Raw genomic sequence first — 6,543 nt, forward strand, 5'->3', positions numbered from 1 at the left:
TCATAAAAATTCAACAAGAAACTAAAAAAAATCAGACACCACCTCCCTCCCAACCGATCATGCAGATCGCGATTGGTGCCATACCCGCAGGTAACTTGAATTCCGAGCCCACAGTGACGCATGAAACTTTAAAGCCAACCATAGCTGCCTGCTAGGCTACTCATATGTACTCCAACTCCAAATGGACTTAAAACTCCTATTTACTCAGAACTCAAAATGTACTCAAAACTCAATATGTAATCAAACTCAAAATGTGCTCAAACTCAAAATGTACTCAGAACTCAAAATGGACTCAAACTCAAAATGTACTCAGAACTCAAAATGGACTCAAACTCAAAATGGACTCAAACTCAAAATGTACTCAGAACTCAAAATGAGCTCAAACTCAAATTGTACTCAGAACTCAAAATGAACTCAAACTCAAAATGGACTCAAACTCAAAATATACTCAGAACTCAAAATGGACTCAAACTCAAAGTGTACTCAGAACTCAAAATGGACTCAAACTCAAAATGTACTCAGAACTCAAAATGGACTCAAACTCAAATTGTACTCAGAACTCAAAATGGACTCAAACTCAAAATGTACTCAGAACTCAAAATGGACTCAAACTCAAAATGTACTCAGAACTCAAAATGGACTCAAACTCAAAATGTACTCAGAACTCAAAATGGATTCAAACTCAAAATGTACTCAGAACTCAAAATGGACTCAAACTCAATCGGACTCAAACTCAGTCGTGATCACTCGGCTCAAACTCACTCAAGCTCAAACTCACCATGCCACACTAGCCTCGCGCTCACTCAAACTCAAACTCACGCGTGAGTTTGAGTCCAAATGAGTCTGAGTGAGTGGACTCATGAGTGAGTTTGCCGACCTCTGGTTATATGTGAGTAGCAAAGGAAGTGAGCTTGTAAGTAAGCAAAGAAGTACGCAAGTGAGTAAGTAATCAAGCAAGCAAGTACGTAAAGTAAGTAAAGTGAGTAAGTAATGTAAGTGAGTGAGTTTGTAAGTAAGTAAACAAGTAAACTAAGTAAGTGACTAATGGAAGTAATTAAAGTCAGTAAACAAATGAAGTAAGTAATGTAAGTGAGTAATTGAAGTGATTAAATAAGTAAGTGAATGATTAAGTAAGTAAGGAAGGAAGCAACTAAAGTAAGAAAGTAAAGTAGGTGAGTAAAAAGCAAGTAACTGTTGTTTGCTGAGGCGGATTAGCCTGCGCGGCACTGCCGGCTTGGGCTCCTAAAAACGCCATGTGAACGTTTGTTTCGGGGGAAGACGTAGAGACGTATCATTTATCTTCGAGCGGCAATCATTGAGTATGTATTCGTTACATTTTGAGTTTTTCAGAGTGCATAAGCGTACTCTCTTGCGTCTCACTCGTCCACCAGACAGTCCGCTCTTGACAACTTCACCTTCGTTTGCTATTACTGTGCCTCGTGCGGTCAATGCGTGTTGTTTTTTCTAGAGACCTGCGTGTCCCCTCACAGCGCTGAGTTATCAAGGCCAGGATCATACGTTTCTCCACACCGAGAGCCCTTCAGGCTGCACTGAATGTCTTCATTCCACCTACGCACGAACCATTTGAGAAACATTTGGGACGATCTCGCCGACAGGGAGCTGATAACCTTAATCTGGGCCGCAAGGGAGGCTCATTGTTAACGAAGACGCCACGTGCCTGCCATGGCTGCTGAAGGCGTGCGTTGTGTCTCGCTGGGCCAAACAGAGCAGCGCGCTCAGATGCCGAGAAAACGCGTCTTCACGCAGCACAAAGCGACGGGCGTGGGTATACGAAGCACGCGACGTCGCCCTGTCACTCTTCGCGGCAAAAGTTGTTTACTCCCCTCCCAAAACTGCACCGCAAGAGGGGTGTTTTTTGCAGGCTCATTTTGAGTCTCTTGTGACGCCAGGGAAGGGGGAGGTTAATAGGAGGAATGCACGGACGAAGGATAAACGCGATGAGGGGCTTTCTCTGGGCGTTCGTGCGGAAAGCGATGCGCCATGTTTCGGGGCTTCAGCGGCGGAACTAGCACTAACGGCTGCCCTTTTTAACGGTATGTGTTAAAAAAGAGCATATAATAGTGGTTACAAAAAATTCACGCATCTCCACGAAGTGAACCATGACGAGGGGGCGAAGCACTGGGATCGTTTCTACAGTAAATCACCAGTGGCATTGCTCACTCGCGCATGTAAATGAGTGACAACGCGTGTGCACAGTATAGACAATTCCCATCGAATCCAATACGACACAATTCAATTTAATCCAATCACATCCAAATACATTTCAGTCCAATCCAATGCATTTCAATCCAATCCAATCCAAATACAATCCAGTTCAATACAATCCAATACAATCTAATGCTCTTAGCGCAAGCACAGCACGGCTATTCAGGATCCACGCGAAACTGCTCAACTTCTCTCTGTCTCTCCCTCTCTCCCCTCTCTCTCCCTCTCTCTAACCTTTTGTGAACCTTTTGTTCACAGATGTTTCGATTTACACGGGGCTGTGCGTCTCTCTCTCTCTCCATCTCTCTCTCTCTCTCTCTCTCTCTCACCTTTTGTTAACATTTTATTTTGCTTTTGTTAACCTTTTGTGAACCTTCTGTTCACAGATGTTTCGATTTACATGGTGCTGTGCATCTCTACCCCCCTGTCTCTTTAACCTTTTTTTCCTTGAAATAGCGTTATTGATAGTACTGGTTTAGGCTCTTTTTCGCGTTTTGCAACCTTTTAGGTGGGCTGACATACACATATTCGGTTTATAACACTGTGTACACGGACGTCAAGGCATGGACAAAGCGAGGTCCTAAGGTGATTCGCACCTAAAACTGAGGAGCCCTTCTGCTCCGTTAAAATAGTGTCCTTCATTCATTCCACCTTTATTTCCCTTTTGACAGGAAGAGGCGAGACAAATAGCTGTTTGAACAGCTTGACGGGGCACCGACCCCTTTACGTTGACTGCTTAGCGGAGATAAAAACTTGTCATGTACAATTTCAAAAAAATATTATGGTGCACATTATCACTTCATGCAATAATACAAAAAGTTATGTTGTTTCACTTAAGAAAACACAATGTATGAAACTAGAAATTTTGCAGCATGGGCTCACAAAACCATCTCATGTTACAGTTTGCAGCACATGTACATATGATCTCAAAGTTTTCCTTAAGTGCCTCATTTAACAAAACAGGCAGTGTGTACTGTAAACATTGTTGAGTATGACAAAAGTGGGGCGCTGAAATTGTTCATCTCTCCTTGTAACGTGTTTGCCGAACATGGGTATTTTTGTCGTAGCTCTGCCCGCGAGACTAATATGTTCTTATTGCACTTTACAAATCGTTTCTAAGTCATCAACAGCCTCTAATTATAAAAAAAATACACTGAAAAAATTCATGCTTAAAAAAACAGCTTTTTAGTGGGATGAAGATACGCCCATCTTGCACCACACAACATAATTACGAGACAACAAGACAACAACAAGACGACAACAAGACAAGGCACGTAAGAAAATAACAAACAACAAGACAAAAAGACAACAACACGGCAAGAAACTAACGAGAATGATAAAGAGTTATACAATAAACTCTTCACTTTTACAAGACTAATCTGCCTCATTCGAGCAATAATTCCAGCAGCAGACGACACTTTTGATTGCAGATACTGAACGTGCTCGTTCCGTGTTAGCAATTGTTTTGATAAAAAGAAACACTCCAAGAATTTTCACAAAATGAACCGTCTCTATCGCTGCACTATACTTAATGAAGTTACTCGTTTTACTCTAAGCGAATACAAAACAACTTTTGTTTTTTTTTTCGTATTTATGCACAGGTGGTTCGCGCCTGCCCAAGTCTGTAAGTCAAGCAGCGTTTTGTTGGTTTGTACCCATAATTGTTTTCCAATGAGCCTGTAACAACAACTGTAATGTCGTCGCCGTAAGATTCAAAAATAACATTAACGGTACAATTTACAATACCGTTATTATAGAGAACAATAGTGGTCCTAAAATAACCCTTTATTAGTAAAAGTATACAAACACCACAAACCTTCGACTCCCAATTAGTTCGGAGAGGAGCAAAAACACCACAAAACAGTGTGGGAGGTCTGCATTACGGACAAAAGACGGAATATTATTCTTCATCGTTCTCATATCTTCATTCCCAACCAAAGCTGACACAGAGAAATTTTTGTGCCCGCGCCTTGCGGGGGTAAAGATCGTCAACACACTCCGGTGATAGCAGTGAGTGACCTCAATGTGAATATCCCCAAATCACAAGAATTGGTTCATCTAGTTTGTGCTCTAAAAGTTTGGACTCGAGAAGGCTGTTATTTCTACCATGGTGAGTGGGACCTTTATTTGTACCTGGCCACATTCACCCCAATTGTACGTTGCGTTGGCGCTAGGCAAGATCCAGGGGCTGTCTTAAAGGGACAAGCAGACAAAACACGCTTAGTTCATTCGAAAAATTGCCTCGTTAGAATTATACTGACACCACATTTAACGCGAACTTCGCTCAAATAAGCTATACAATTAGGAAAAAAAAGGAAATGGCCATACGACCCACTAGCTCATTTCCCACAACAGAACCTATAATGTCATATGCCCAGCTGTGCGATTGGTTGAAGCAAACGCGAAAAAGGCAGGGCTTATAAGCTTGCCGAACGAGCTATTGGCGCTAAATGTAATGAATATTCATTTTAAAGGAGTATGAATGGTGGGGTAAACAATGAAAGTTACGAAAATACACGTAAACGTAGATGTACCAATGCACACTGGTGTTGGTATTGGGCGCACTACGCTTGTTTTAGCTGCACAGCAGTCCGGCGCTTTGGGGTTGTCTTACATGAAACGGGCAGATTACCGTAAGCGACGCTGTTTTACGTGACTCTGTTTGGCCAGCGTACCCCAGGTGTCACGAAACGATTGCTTTCTGCCGTAACAAAAACAAGCCAGGCTCAAATACGGTCAAAATAAAGCGACGGCGGGCCGACAACGGTCCGCGGCTCCGTATCGTAGCGCCGTCTGAGAGAAGTGACGGTTAGCAAGGCTGCAGAGCCTAATGACGCACTGGAGGTTCGTTTGAATTCCCACCCCTGTGACTTCAGGGCGGACATCACGAAAACACATGATTTGGCGGGCGAATCAAAATTTTAACAAAAATTGATTAATTTCTCAGTGAATACGGCATCGTTTGCTGCCGTACAAGCGCTGGGGGCACTATAATACACGACATATTTCGAATAAAACGAACTTGTATTTTGTCTGCATGACCCCTTTAACGACGGTGACGTCAATTCAGATCCTACCAGAAAAGAAGTGGCTCATCCAGTTGGTTTAGCCGGGCCGAAGAGCGATTCCGCATGAGCAGTTGCTCGAGAAAATAGGAGAAGCGTTCCGAAAGAACCGGTAGATGCAATAACGACCTTTGGGGTTAACTTTTCTGGAGCGGCGTATGATAACGTTGATAGTGGGCGGCTATGGAATATCCTTGAGGACGAGGGAGTGGGGGCACAATTTACTACCTTGCTCAGGGAACTATACCGGGAGAACCAAGAGCAAATAGTGTTGGAGGGGGTAACATACAATATGCCTGTGTACACCTAAAAGGGTTTGAAACAAGGATGTCCTCTCTCTCCACTGCTGTTCATGACCTACATGGCGAAGTCCAGTGAGTTAACGTAACTCTAGTTGGCGGACCATCTAAGATGAAGGACCATCGCCACGTTTAAAGCCCCAGAGAGGCCCCTCGTAAGCATATATTGAAAATTACTCTTTACTGCCCAAACAACAAAAGCGCCAAGCTTTTCACGCTGTTGAGATTCCCTCGTCAGGCACTGTTAAACACTGGTGCAATAGAGTCATATGGTGTTCTACTCAGTGGACAGAAAATTGAGGACATTAACGAAAGATTAGAAAGCATGATTCAGTATTTTGATTACACATATCATCAACAGCAACACCTGTGGCAGGGTTACGTGGCAAATGCAATTATATATTTCCGTTCTTCAAAGGCTCGTATGAAATAACATGAAGCAGTTTAGATGCTGATGGCACAGTCGTCGCAGTCAAACACATGGTCCGCTAGGTGTTAAATTTATTGCTGGTGTAAGGCACATCATAACCGACACATTCTTGTCGGCAATTATTCTAGCGCTGCCTCAGCCAAATAAATGCACTCTGTGACTTCAAGCTTTTTTACCAAATTTCCTGAAGAAAGGATCAACTGTAAGCGCTCCTCATCCCCGGCAGGGTGGGTTGCTTCCCCTAAAACGCTGTAAGAATCAAAAGCAGTTATTCGTTTAAGAGTTACAAGATGATACAAATACAGAAGGAACTTCCAATGTCAACCCTACTCTCGTGCGATTTAGTTATGTTTCGCAATGTGATGCGATATTGGACCACCGCCGAATAGAGACCATGGATCATGTCTGTGGTGGTCGTAAATGTGGGCCTGCTTCGCTAATAGCCCGATTTAGTGGGACGACATAGACAATACTCGTATCGCCCTTCGTTTTTCACTGGAAAGCTAAAAGCTTAACTATAATG

This window comes from Haemaphysalis longicornis, unplaced genomic scaffold, assembly GCF_048455015.1.
Source record: "Haemaphysalis longicornis isolate Haplotype H1 unplaced genomic scaffold, Haemaphysalis longicornis Haplotype H1 scaffold_6, whole genome shotgun sequence".
NCBI lineage: Eukaryota > Metazoa > Arthropoda > Arachnida > Ixodida > Ixodidae > Haemaphysalis > Haemaphysalis longicornis.